We start from the raw sequence: 14330 nt of genomic DNA on the forward strand, positions 1-14330 counted from the left end.
GTAACTGGCTAGCAGAAAGGGAGAGATTTTAAAGAGAAACATTTTGATTTGGAAAATGTTGTTGGGAAGATAGCAGTAAACAAGTAACAGGAAAACTGTTCCTGTAGATGTTTATTTTTATTTATTTCTCCTGCAACTACAGTTGACTGTTAAAGGCTGGGCTTCAGGTGTTATTTATACCCGAATGAGTTCAATTATACAGCCAAGTAGCTTTGTTAGGGTTGTGTCTTGTGCTCTACTGGTGCAAGTCTGCATTGCTTTTTTGAGAATGCTTTTATAGCTTGTCTGAAGCTTTCTGATGCATTTCTTATGAAGCACAGGTACAGGCAGGCTAAGATTTTCAAGCCCAAATGGATGCAGTCAGACACCCTAAATCCATATCTAGGCACTTGAAATGTGATTTTATTTTTTGGAGATAGTGAGCACTGAAACACATCTGAAATAATTTTGAGGTCAATACTTCCGAGCATCAGATCACATTTTTTATGCTAAAGTGTAGTTCTGAGCTCTGAAAACTTTGACTGTGTGATGAAAGAGGGCTTTCGACTATATATCCGTTTTAAAACACTTCAAAGGGGCAATAAAAATCTAATCTTTTTGTTTGTTTGTTTTTCCCCACAGTGAAAAGCATATGTTAGATTTCTGAACAGGCATCTTCTAGTGACATCTTGCATCGTAACATAGAAATCTAATCTAGAAATCAGGCTTTCCTTCCTGTGCTCTGCAGTATGGCCTGCTGCATGACAAAGCCTCACTTAAGAAAGAAGTGTACTTCGAGACCTTTTGATAAGTGCTCATTGTATGTACAGTGTGCTGTAAGAGCATGGGATTGCTTTCATGTGAAACAGAACTGCAGACTAAACCGGAACAGTACTCAGCCCTTAAGGGAGCACAGAGAAGGAAACTTATCTATAGTTGAACTAAATCTAGCTAACTTTTCCAAGTTCCCTTCTTAAAACATAGGTTTTAATCAGTGGCACTCTGAGTCTGCCAGTCTCAATTCATACACCAGCAGGATCTTTTCTGCTACCTACTACAGTACAGAACATTAAAAATTGAACAAGAAGGAATATTATGAAGTAATTCCTGTTGTGAAAAGCAAAATTCTGTTCATGAGAGATACTCCAGAGACTCATCTCTGAATTTAAAAGACAGTTTCATTTCATTATGATAGCTTGCTCAATATGACTATAATTCTGCAAACACTTCTGTAGGAATAGCTTTACCTAAACGTGTAGTTCCATCAATATACAAGATCTTTATATATTACTTTTTAATGTTTAAATGTTTGGACAAGGCAAGATCTCTCTCATGTGCCTTCTCAGGGTTTTCCTTTCTATTTTTATGTAGCTTAAAATGCAAATATTTGGTTAGCTCCTCTTTGCTCCCAATTTTGTGTCTCTGTGTAACTTTGTTTTGACTTCAAACTTTTGAAACTAAATCCATCTTGCTTTGCACAGGTCATCACCAGGCTTTGTCCTAGTAGCCATCTGTAGATGAGTATAGGAGGTGAGTACAGATCTTGTAACATAAAAAACCCTAAAAATTAACCCTGTAAAAAATGCTATTAAGTAGTCTAAGATAACAATCTATTTTGTGTTACCTTGGCCAATTTTGTATATGACTGTATAGGAGTTGCTTTTACAGCTCTAATCCCAAACTGTGCCCAGTTATAGTGCAGAGAGAGTTCCAGCAGGATTACCTGAAGTTTGAAATACTGGAATTTATCATCTAGCTACAAAAGAAACAAGCAAAACACATTGATTATATGAAAATTGTTGTTTACTAAGACTCCCTTGCCTCACATTGCCAAGGGCCAAGGTGGGCTGCTTGGAGGGCACGGAGGCCGTGGGCACTTCATGGGACCCCCTGGCAGTCGGAAAGGGGCAAACCCTGTCCCTCCATCCCAAACTTGAGGGGCTGGGGGGCACTTGAGGGGCACCCCGCTGGCCCTGAGGGGTGCCCCCGTTCCCAGATGTGGCAGGGGCAGTGCCTGACGCTGCCCCTCGGCTCCTCAGTGCCCGTGCGAGGGCTGCCCAGCCCCGGGGAGGAGGAAGAGGAGGAGGAGGGTGGCACTCAGCCGGGTGCCAGCCCTGTCCCCGAGGGACCCCTGCCTCTCCCCACCGTACCCCCGGGCCCGGCGGGCTTCCCCCACCGCCCCTCAGCGGAGGCGGCGGCGGAGGCCGGGCTCCCTCTGTGCGGCGGGAGGTGAACGGCAAGCGGCGGCTTCTCCCTCCCACAGCCCCGCGCCGGGCTCGCCTCCTCCGGCAGCAGAGGGTCACCTCTGCGCGGCCGTGCCGTGCCGTGCCGTGCCGCTACAAGGCTACCGAGCCACACGGGCAGCGGCAGAGGCGGGTCAGCCGGCCGGGAAGCCGGCGGCGTGCAGCGGTGACATTGGGAGGAGGAGGAGGAGGAGGAGGAGACTCGCCCGGAGGCGGCGCCGCGGGGCAGGAGCGCCGGTGCCCGCGGCGGGCGGCAGCCGCCACTCGCCCTCGCTGTGGCTGTGGCTGTGGCTGTGGCGGCGGCGGGGCGGGCGAGCCGGGCTGCGGGTGCCCAGGCGCCCAGCCCTCGGTCTCCTCCTGCTGCCGCCGCGCTGGAGGCTGCGGGCTATCCATAGCGGGCTGCCGGTCGCCACACGCACGCAGGCAGCGGCGGAAAGTGCCCCGCCGGGCGGCCCCCCCCGCCGCCAGCCAGGTAACGCCGCCGGGGGCAGGCCGGGCCGAGCGGGGCCGGGCGGGGCGCGGGCGCGGGCGCTGCTTCCTCCTCTCCCCGCCGGCTGCTGGCGTGCGGAGAGAGCTCCGGAGCCGGGCTCCGTGCCCGCCGAAGTCTCTCCCTTTGCAAGTTTCTGAAGGTTACAGCCTGCCGGGCGTGCGGGGAGCCGGCGGAGGGCGAGGGGTGCTCCCGGGCTGAGCGGGGGGCAGCGGGGCTGGGTGCGGAGCCGGGGCTGGGGCAACTTCGCCGGGAGCGCCGCGCCGCCTCCCCCTGCTGCGAGCGGCTCTGCCCGGCCTGGGAGAGGCGTTTTGGGCTCCGAGGGTGGCATTCGGGGGGTTGGCCGTCCTGCTGGGGGTGCTGGGCGAGGGGTAGGAGGCTCTAAGGGGTTAATTGTGGTGGAGTGGTTGAGCTACCGGGTACCCATCCCCATCTTGCGAAGAACAGCATCTACTGAGGTGTGATGGAAACCGCACGGAAGGTATTGCGGGGGAATAAGTTGGGCAGAGTTGGAAGTTGAAATGCTGTCGGCCTGAAAAGAAGGGGACCGAGGGGTGGGAAGGAGCGGCGTGTAATTCCTGAGCTGCGATCGAGCAGGGCGCTTGCTCTTTCCCCCAAAATAATACAGGGATTTTGGAAGCGTGAACGGCAGGGCTTGTGCTTATCTGTTTGCCAGGTGCCTAAAGCTAACCCTGTGCCTAATTCGAAAAAAAAAAAAAAAGGATAAATAATAATAGCACCAAGTCTCTGTGGAGCTGTGTTTTCATCTGATATGAAATTAATTCAGCTAATGCTTCCATTCCTCTTCACCAGAGGAATTGTTTACTTGTCCATTAGTGATGCGTTAAAATATATATACCAGAATGAGGCCATATGTACGCCTTTGGAATCCAGTTTTGATTCTCAAAAATGAGACTAATTTTCAGTCTTCACTGGTTTACAGGCACCCTCTATCTATATTTAAGAGATGTCTACATAGCAAAAACGATAAGGGAAAGCGTCTGTATTTCTCAGCCTGCATCAAGGCAGGAGTTTATGTAAAGAATTGGCTATTAATAAAGCCTTATATTCAGATAAGCATTTCACAGGCGTGGTAGCCTTTGAAAGGGCAGTGTTTCATTCATTTGATTTTTATTTTGTGATTTTTTTTTTTTTTTTGGTTATTAATTCTGAACTAGATTTAAAGCACTGTGGGTATCTTAGGTTTTTGTCCTGTGCACCTGTATATTCAGTGGGGTTTGTGCATTTGAGTCCTCATTACCGGAACTATCCAAGCAGCACTGAATGCTGTTTGCTTCACACGTTCTGATAATTACACGAATATTAAAATACTAGTCACAAGGTTAATATGAGCAGAAATTAGTCCTGTGAGATTTTTACAGCCCTGATGGCATTAGTAGGGGCATGGGGCAGTGTTACTACTTTAGAGTCCCTGTTCTTGCTTGTTTGTATTTTTTTTCTTCATTTTTTTCCCCCCTTCATATTTTCCTCTGCTTTCTGACAGGGTTTCTACAGTGCTGAAGATTAAGCCTTATTTTAAAAATCAAGCTTTTCTTTTGCTGGTTATTTTGGTCTTCCTAAGTCTTAGAATTCCAGTTCTTCATGGGTTCTTCCAACCTTATGAGTGCTGCTGATCTCTTTTGCCCTGGCCTCTCTGCAGAGCAATATCCATGAGGCTGCCTTAGGTTTCAGACCAGAGAATTTTGCCTTCCTAGGGGTAAGGGATATTGTTCCAAGTGGGTATATCCAGGTGCCTCCTGCAGATCCTCTTTTATGGCCATCACTTTCTGGACAGAGGAGGCTGAGAAGGTAACAGGCAGGCAGGCAACTGTTGCAGGCGGAATAACTGTTTGAATAGGCCTAGGCCTGTATTCTGTAAGGGGTTTGACAAAACGTAGTGGGATTGATATGTCTGGTGAATTATTTAGCTTGTTACAGATAGATAGTTTTAGCGTAGGACTTGTGCAGAGAAATATGAAAACAACACCTTTTGGATTTGTGTAAAAGATAACTTGCAAAGAGGAAGGTGGGCAATTACTCCCAGCACTGAAATCTCTTCACAATTTATGGTAACTTCAATTAGTGTTCCTTAACTTCTGGGCAGTTAGCTATATTTTTCCTCCTAAGTAATTTATATTTTCATAAGCTTTGCAGTATGCCACATGTTCTGTGATTGATGAAAATTTTGGGGAATGACTACTTTGGTTCGAATAACTACCTATTAATTATTCTTTTGTGTTATGTTAATATTTTCTTGTTACTGGTGATGAATGACACTTGTTATTCATCACGCTTTTGAGAAAGGATACCTTTTCGTAAAATCACCTGGATTGATATAAATCACATTCAATGAGGCCCTCTTCCTTGGCTTTTAAAAAGAACTTGAAAATTCAAAACACAAAAATGGGGTGAGGGAGGGAGCAGGGCTGGAGCTTCATCAGGGAGAGCTGGTTGCCCTGGCCTCAGCAAGCCCATGGTTTTGCTTACTGCTTGTCTAGGCTTATGAGCCCTCCCCAGCTTCTTGATTTCACTTACAGACCTGTCAGTCTCTCTCCAGTTTCGTCCCAGTTTCTATGTCTCGTCCTTCAGGAGCAGTCACAGTTGACTTTGCTGTTCCAGCCCTGAAGGACTTTTTCTCTTAAGGGATGCCTAATTCTTCCTCAACTTTGCCAGATAAGGATCTGGTCAGTTAGCTTATCAGGCTCTTCTGGAGTTGGTAGTTGATCTGTTACAGAGAACTTAATGCGACCCTGAAAAGGCTGGCTGGATTGCGCAAGGTTTGTACATGGACTTAAGCTCATAAATGTCTTTGTGGTGATAGAGGACTAATTAGAAAGACTTATTTGTCTTGATACAAAATCCAAGGTGGCAATATGTAAAAGGAGCTGAGGTTTGAATTTTGGTTTCTTGCTGTTTGTAAGCCTATGTTGAATGCTTGCAAGCTGAATGTTAAGAAGAGGAAAAAGTATAAATGAATGATGGAGGATTCTTTATATTTTTCCCCATAATGTATAAAGGTACATTCAGATAATTTGTCCAGTTCCATTGCAGATCAATTCAGGAGGAGTTTTTTTTTCCATTTCTTCTATCATCATAAATTAACTGAAGACAGGTGGAATCTCGAACAGCAAACAAGATTCATACAATGCATTGTGCAATAAAAAATGCTGTTAGGAGACAGGATGCATTGCATTTCTTCCAAGTCTTGTGTACCTTTTTGGCAAGGTATAGCAAGATAACATACTGACAAGTGAAGTGGGCATATTGCGCTGCACATGGTATGTTTATTAATTTGTTTCAGGAGGGATTGAATAGAACAAATTGTGTTCCCGTACTCTGTAGATTTTTCAAGTTTATAGTGATAACTTCACACTTTATCATTCTTACACCTTTCAGCAATGAGTTTTCAAATGCTAGATGTCAATGTCTGCAGAGGTACAGCTTAAAAATGTAGAGCAATTTCTGCTTCCACAGTGTTCAACATTCAAGTTCTACAGAACTTGCCCTCCTCCTGAATCTGGAAGAGATGGGGCAGGGGACGTTTTTTTAATTTACAGCAGTTTCAAGTCTGTAGCTGCAGGGGAGGATAATATTGATTTCCATAGATAGGGATCCTAATAGGCTTTTTGCCTCAGCCTAACAAACTAAGCCTCTTCCTCCTGTTGGTCCGTGAGTTTGCCCTGCAGGTTCATTTGGATTGTTTTTAGTTTTGAAGAAGGCTCTATTTAATGAGAATTCAAAAGACAACACAAGCTAAAGGTGCTTACTCAACATAGTATGTGTCAAGCATGGTAAACAGGATGCTATTTATCAAGTTAATTTCTCTGACAGGCTGAATTAGTACTCCGTTACTATGTGCCATGGCATTAGAAATGAAAACTGTGTTTTCTTGGATTTTTTTCTGCTCACTGTATATCTTGTTTCTATGAAATTTTACACTATGCTGCGACCTCAGAGAAAACTTGTTCTAAGTATGGTAGTAAAGTCCAATTGCTGTGTCTGACTGGGGAGCAGAACTACTTAACAGCGTTTTTCTCCTGAACTTTTCATATATACAAAACAAAAACACTTTAATTTTTATTGATTTGCTTAATTCTATTAGCTGTACACCTGCCAATATGAATTTCTTGCTTGCTGCAAGAACATGAGTTTGGCAAATAGAGTGAAATCTCTTAATAAGAGGCCTTAAGAAGACCAGCTTTTCTTGTAATTATAAGGGGTAGATGTATAATGGAAAATTAAGAGAGAAACTCTTGTGGGAAATAAGCTTTTATTGTATTTTGACAGTTTTTCACGTACCATCAGGTTTTTGTATTGTTTAGTTATTCATAATCTGTGATCTTGGCACATTACAGCAATGCTAGTAGGATGCACGGTACTTAAGGTGCTTATTTCTGTTAAGAAAATGACTCAGAAACATGAAAATAGGTATAAATGTCTACGAGCTAAATGTGACTTGGTATCTTGTGTATTTACTGCTGTGCAAATGGAGCATTAAGCAGAGCGCATCAACCCGCTGGTATTGTGCAGCGTTTCTATTGCAGCAGTAACAGCGCAACTTTGCCTGGGTTTTGTTTGTGTCGTGTACATGTATACAGTTAAAGGCAAGTAGGAAATGAGTTTTATAGGATGAAATGATTTTCTCTGCTGTAGCGACGTAGTTGGAGTAAGTCTTTTTAATGAGTTGGTCGAGTTTACACCTTGGATGAAAACAGAATTTGTTAAACAGAATAGGAGCTGCTCTATTAGATGTTGAGCATAAGGTTTCCTCTTCAAGTAGTTAAAAAAACAAAACCAAAGAGCAAACCTTTCTGATTGATGAGAATTATTATACATTTTCTCATTAATAATCAGGAAGTTGCTGTCTGTCATGGTACCATCCGTGTGGCTTCTGTAGGATGGCCGCATGATGTAGCCTCACTGTGTTAGCTGGAAACGGCACTGTTGGCTCAGTGGGGGAAGCTGATTATCAAGCCAACTTCCCTGCAGTCCTGCACAGCAGCTCGTTCCACAAGAGCAGTGTGATCGACCTCATCAGGCAGCGACCCAGTGATTAAACCTTGGAGTAAAGGCAAAGGGTGTAAATGATGAAGCAACACCTGGTTTAAAAAAATACATTGAAATAACCACTCTAAATCTAGACCTGCTATTGAGAAATACTGCTTAATTTCATCTGTAGTTTCTATAAAAGCACAGATGCTAAACCTGTGTTAATTTAGTTTTCATTTGGGGAATCTACATGAAATGTTTTTCCAGATGAATCATATCTAATGATTATTTAGCCACTGAGTTGAAAATACAAGTACATAATTTTACTTTGTTGCATTTCTAGGCTTTTTTTTTGTTTTTGTTTTTGGTGTTAGATATCTTTTTAGGTTTTGGTCCTAGAAAAATTTTGTTTAAGCTGGTTATTGTAGTCTTATCCTTCCAGCAATTGATAGTTTCCAAGTAATAAAAACAAAAACGGTGTCTGCTATTTTTATGGAAGTTTTTTGGTTTTCAGTACCTCAGGTGCTGATGGTCTGCTGGAAGCTTGGAAAATACGAGGACAGTCTACGCTAGGTGGCAGTGCAAAATACGAAGAAGCCTCCAGTCATTTGGATTCGTAACAAACCCAGCAGAAGCTACCCCTCGCGTGGCTCGTTTTGGAGCTCTGCATGGTTTTGCTGCGTGTACTCTTGTAAAATATAAAGTCACTTATTTTTCACTATCTAAATTTGTCTTGAGTTGACTTTGTTCAGCTAAGAAAATATATTTATGCAGCTACTGTAAGCTCACTGACATATTGTAAATGAGTTTAATCTTTGGTAACTTGCTTGTGCGTTATTTATTGCTTAGGCATACCAGGTGTATAATTTGAAAGTGTTGAGTATTTTAAAACTAGGACAAAAGCATCAACTGATGAGACTGTTCAATAGAAGAGACTTCATTTTGATATTTGGTACCTCTGTTAGGGCTATTTATCATTTACATAGGTCTAGTAAGGATATGATTTTTTATTTATTATTTTTTCATAAAAGCAATTGAATTCTCCATAACCTCCAGGGTAAATTACTGATGGCTAATTGCAGGTACTATTACAGTTTATTGTCTATGCTGTACAGAAAGTATCTGCACATGTGTGAGATTACATACACAAAACCAGTCACTGTGATGTCAATCATCTTTAAAGGGTATGATGTATTTAACTCAAAAAGCCCAAATGTATCTTAATGTTAATCAAGCATTAAAGGGGATTTTCAGTGAGAATTGGGGTTAGGACTGATGCTTGGGAGCAAAATGCATCCTTTGTTGGTGTACCGTAGAGTGCTTCCCAAGTTTCTTTTAGCAGTGTCTGATAAATTCGGATCAAGGTGGAGAAAAGAACGTTTACAAGAAACTTTTAAGTCAGTTTTTGTACTGTCAAGATGTGATAGCCTAGCGATAACATTTCCCCACTGAAGCATAAGAAGCAAGGGGGATCAGAGGACCCAACCTGTAAAGGTTCTATGCAACTGCTCGACTGCTTTGTTACATATTTGCAAGTAAAATTAGAAAGCAGTCTGATGTAACACCATGAAAGCTTTACATTTTAATAAATTGGATTTTCTTTCTCTGGCAAAAAAGAGAAGCCTAGTCACAATAGTGTCTTTGGAACTGCGTACTGGAAAAAGAGAAGCTGTCCATGTGCTGGGATTATTCAGTATACTCCGGCTGTCAAAATATACATGTAAACATATGTAGCACTTTGCACTAAAATTAATCAGTAACTGATGTGGTGGCAAATTAGGCAGACGGTAAATATAATTCATGAGATGCTGAATACGTTTGAGGAAGTACTATTGGAAGTTGGGATTTAGAGAAATAGTGCCTCCTTTTAAGTAGAAGATACAAAAACACTTTAAAATAGCAACGCTTCCCTTTTCTTGCTTTTCTGCTGCTACTATAATGCTTTTCATGGAAGAAAACATAGGTACCGCCAGTACCCGTATTGTCAGTATTTTGTAGATGATGTGCAAGATTCACCAGCAGAAAAAGCAGATGTTCCACTAACCCCGTGCTTGGAGACATACTGCATATGTGTATATGGGTCTGAGTGACACAGGGACTAGTGCCCCCAAACCTTTAGGTAGTCTGTTTAAAATTCGACTTTAATGTGTATCATTCATGCCTTGTGGTGAAGGAAACTTTGTGTAAGGTCTCCTTGGCAGCTTGGAGTCTTACTTGTCGTGTGAACTCCAAGTGTAAGCATAGGTACCAAACCTCAGTTGTGATCAGTTTGGCTCAGCAAACAGATGTTTTTTTTAATTGGTTGGTTTTCATCAACATTCTTAAGGGAATGGCAAGCTGTGGCAAACTTGCACAAATGAAAAAGCATGCTAAACATCAGGGTATTCAAAATAATAATAAAAAAAAGTTGTGGGTGCTCATATTGATGTGAGTAGGAGTTTTCTGACAATTTGCAGCTGAAGACTGGCCTAAAGAAGCATGGGAACCTGACAAAAGCATTCTGTGAAGTTATCAACTGACTCACAGGGTGAAAGGAATACAGACGCCAAAGCAAGATTAAATGGCAGTCTTTGAAATTTATTTTAAACCTCCATAAAAAGTATTCCAGAAATAACCTGTCTGATGCCGTGTCCAATGCTCTCACCTCCAACCGTGATCATGGGAAACTGAAATCCCTTTGTCCCTTTTGCTATAAAGACTGAGGAGGCTTGATCTGTGCAGGTGTGACGGTCTCAGTCCTGGTTGCTTTTTTTCTGGTGTGTGTAATGTAATTTTTAAAAATATATTTTATCCTGAAAGTCTGTCACCAGGATTGCAGGTATATTTTTTCTGGGCTAGCACTGGGCTATAGTTTGAGGTCCACCTATTTATTCTCAAAAATGTTGCTCCTGAGAACGAGCTTCATGGCTGCCGAAGTGCTGTAGATGCTACCACGTGTGTCCTGCCCATTACTGCTGTGTGATCAAAAATGCATCAGGCTGCCAAAGTACCTCTTCATGTTTATCCTTTTTGCTAAAGTGATGTTACAAGGGAGGTAGATTTTTTATTTTTTTATTTTTTCCCACTTTTTGTCTGTGTGTAGCTGTAGATATACCTTCCTTCTCTGTTACCTGTGGTCATTAGTGCAAAGTGGAGGAAATACTAATCCTGCAAACGAGGGGCCAAGTCCCAGATTAATGTAAGCAAGCAGAGGCTCAGGAGCTCCTGGGAACAAGTCCCTTCTCTCCTGAGGAGAGGGGAAGAAGGGAAGCCAACCCACCTCAAGTCGTGCACCTGTGCTTCTAGTACAGCCAAGCCTTGCACAGCTCTTGCAGGTGGTAGCATTTGTCAGCTATTTCATTTAAACAGATCTGAGGGTTGTTAAGGAACATGTTACAACTGTTTCCATGTTACTAGGAGAGGATACATTTATAATAATTATTTAAAATACCTAATTCAGCATGTGCTCAACTTCTTGAGCAGATTGTCCTAGAGTTATCTATGAATATTTATTAAGATTTATATCAACAAGCGAACACAAAACAATTGTGCTCTTTTTTCAAAGATAAAATTATGGTTATTCACTTCCAGTTTGCTGAAATAACCTTACCAGTCAATTTTGGTACATTGCAGTGGAATGACATACTTGAGCGTTTTGCCTGAAGCAGTGATCTACTTTTTTTCTCCTCTATCTGATCTACTTCATCAAAAAAACAAAGTGCAGGTAAAGTGGGATTTTACTTGAGGTTTGTGGTTACATCTTTTTGTTGATAATAATAATAAAAAGCATAGCTCTGTCCTCATGAACTACTCCAGTTCAGGGGAAAAGAAAAAACAACAACAACAAAAACATATGTGACTTTGGACTATTTTATTTCAAGTACTATTTTATTTAAAATAGTGGTGAAGATCTAGCCCACGCCTGTGGGAATTTGTGTTCCTGTCAGATACCTTTTCAGTTCAGAAAAACATCAGCTTTGAGGGTCTGTTTTTGTGCTCTGAAAGAGCAATGTCTCCCACTATAGTTTGAAGGTTAAGGCAGAAATATTTTATTAAAATCCAATTACGAAGTGCAAGAATACTGAAAATATAGCAGAAGATGTATTTTTGGGCAATTTTAAAAGACAATACCAGCCAGCCAGTTATGACCCTAGTTTTTCATTTCTGTATTTGGAGCAGTGTTTCAGCTTTACATCCAGATGATTTGTTGATTCTGCTGTGGGAAATAATTCAAAAGAGCCTTCGTTGTACAGTCAGCAATGTCCCCACATCTCTCACCTCCCCGAAGTGATGGGAGCCTGTTCTGACCCCGTTTGCAGTGCTGCAAGTTCACTGAAGCTTGTGGAAGCACCCTGAGATCTTGGCCTTCGGATTTGTTTTCCAAAACAGTTTTCAGTGTCTTAAGTTAGTTAAAAAAAAAAAAATTAAATATTAGTAATGACACCCGTTCGGTGTTGATTCTGGGAATGCACAGAAGGGATAGGATAGTCAGAGGGAGATGGAAGTGCTGGTCCCTTGGGAGCAAGCATGGGATCCCATCTTGAAAACCCTCTTTGGGCTGAGGCTCAGATTCACGTGTAGGTCAAACATACTGACACCTCGACAGGCGAGGTAAGATGCCCCTCTGTGGGAGTGATAGTGAGGAACTGGAGGAGAGCTTGTGTCTGCAGAGCAGGGAACCTCTGGGGAGCTGTAAAAAGGTTGGTTAGTCCCTATGTGTGTTGAGAGAACTTCAGTGCGTCCCAGGGGAGGACGAGCTGGCTGTCTCCTAATGTTTGCTTGTGAGACCAATTCCCTGGGTGAGGAGGGAATGTGACAGGGTGTGTTTGGGTCATGGAGTGTCTTAGGAGTCTTTGGTTTGGATTTGTGAGGATCTGGCAAGAAAACATTTTTTGGTTTTCTTTTACTGTTTACATTAGTGACAATAATGTTCCCTATTCTTTGTGTTTTGCATTGTTCATGCAATGTGAAACATTGAAATCAGGCTTTCTTATCTGTTGGCTTCTTTTGCCTGCCCAGGGCAGTGTCCTGGCTTCGTAAGGTCTCTAATGCCTCCTCTAATAGGAGGAGGCATTAACAGGACATCTAACAGGAAGCTTTCAGATCAGGACTTGCCTTTGAAACTGCTCTGCAGTGGCAGTCCTGGTGGCTATCTGGGAGATGAAAAGATTCGAGTTGGTTCTAATTTGTTCATAATAACTCGTTTGTTTCAAGTCTGAAGGAAGATGCAGTGTAAGTTGTATTTAGAACAACTGTCGGTCAAGTGGACCTTGGGCTAATTTGAAATCTATTCCTGTGTATTGTTCAGCTCAGATTTTATTTATTCTTTTTAATGAAAAGTGCACATGGTTATTTTTGGAATTTAATAAGAACTATTCAGTATGCCTGTGTTCATTAGTGAAGAAAGCTGTGGTATGTCACAGACTTTGAGTTAACTTGTTCTCTTAATGCAGTCAGTGATACTGGTTTTTGCTGTTTTTTTCGCACATGGTTATCTTTCAGCTTTTTCTGTTTCTGTTCAAGTAATGCTGTCTCCATTCTATCCCAGTGAAGAATATTCATAGCTTTCAGACCTAGTTGTCATCATGCCCAAGCTGCTTACAGGACCAGACAGTGTAAGCCAGGACCTGGAGCTGAGGTGGGAGTTGAGTGCAACTTGCCCTGCTCTTCGTGGTAGGATTGCCTGCATCTGACGGTTGATAGAATCAAACCAGTAAAACAAAATTCAGATCTTGTAGTATCTACAGGTAGGAAGTGTCTGTATACAAGTGTATGTCATGGACTGCAGTGGACCAGGTAAATACAGTATAAATAAATTTAAACTATATGCTTGAAATGAAGGCTCTGTAATCCATTGACCTAAATATGATCATACGAGAGGGGGATAGGAAGTGCAAGTACCTGACAGAGACAGACAGACAGATAATGCTTTATTTGCTATGCCACACACAAAAAAATAAATGCCTTAAAAGAATTACCAGGCAAGGAGGAGATAATTAAACCATCAAACACAGGGAATTTCACGGCCATTGTGGGTAAACAACTCTGGCTGCTCCAGGCAAGGGACCAACTTAATTAAAAAAAATAAATAAATAAAATAAAAAAAATCTAATTTAGTCAACCCTTTTCTCAATGAAATATGTTGGAAAACCATTAGTCTTTCTACAGAGATTAACACTTTGCCTACAAGTGCAACAGAGTTTAGAAAGGGAATGTTCTGGACGTTCTTTGGCATTACTTTAAAAATGTATAAATGGTATGTTACTCAAAAGTTATTTTTTATCTTAACTAGCTGATGCTTTGTTCCTTTTTTCATCATAAAATATTTAATTTACTTGTCCTTTTCTTAATAAGGAGAAAGCGGAGATCTATAGCCAGGGCTGTGTTCTCTTTTTGACTCTGGAGAGAGCAGTCTCGTTTACTGGAAGATAAATAACTTATGATGTGTCTACTAGTACTTACTAGGTAGTCCATAGGTGAAAAACTACCTTTTCTCTCAGTTGCTCTTGATGATATATGGCTAATTAAACTTTGTTTTTCTCAGTTCTACCAGTAAGTCTAATAGAATAAATTTTTCTTGAAGAAAAAAGCCTTATCTCATTTATGGATAATGATAGATGTAATGAAATAGGGATTGTTAGAAAATATGCTTA

General features: G+C 41.9%; 1 protein-coding gene across 3 annotated transcripts in view; it reads left to right on the forward strand.

Annotated features, from left to right (window-relative positions):
* The first annotated feature begins 2569 nt into the window (after positions 1-2569).
* INPP4B (inositol polyphosphate-4-phosphatase type II B) overlaps positions 2570-14330 on the forward strand; it is a 300152-nt gene continuing 288391 nt past the window's right edge. For all 3 annotated transcript variants that reach the window (XM_082758698.1, XM_082758699.1, XM_082758700.1), the window contains exon 1: positions 2570-2694. The gene's annotated coding sequence lies outside the window, so the exon portion shown is untranslated. The remainder of the gene's footprint in view (positions 2695-14330) is intronic.

Source organism: Aythya marila (assembly GCF_965140915.1).
Source record: "Aythya marila genome assembly, chromosome: 4".
Lineage (NCBI taxonomy): Eukaryota > Metazoa > Chordata > Aves > Anseriformes > Anatidae > Aythya > Aythya marila.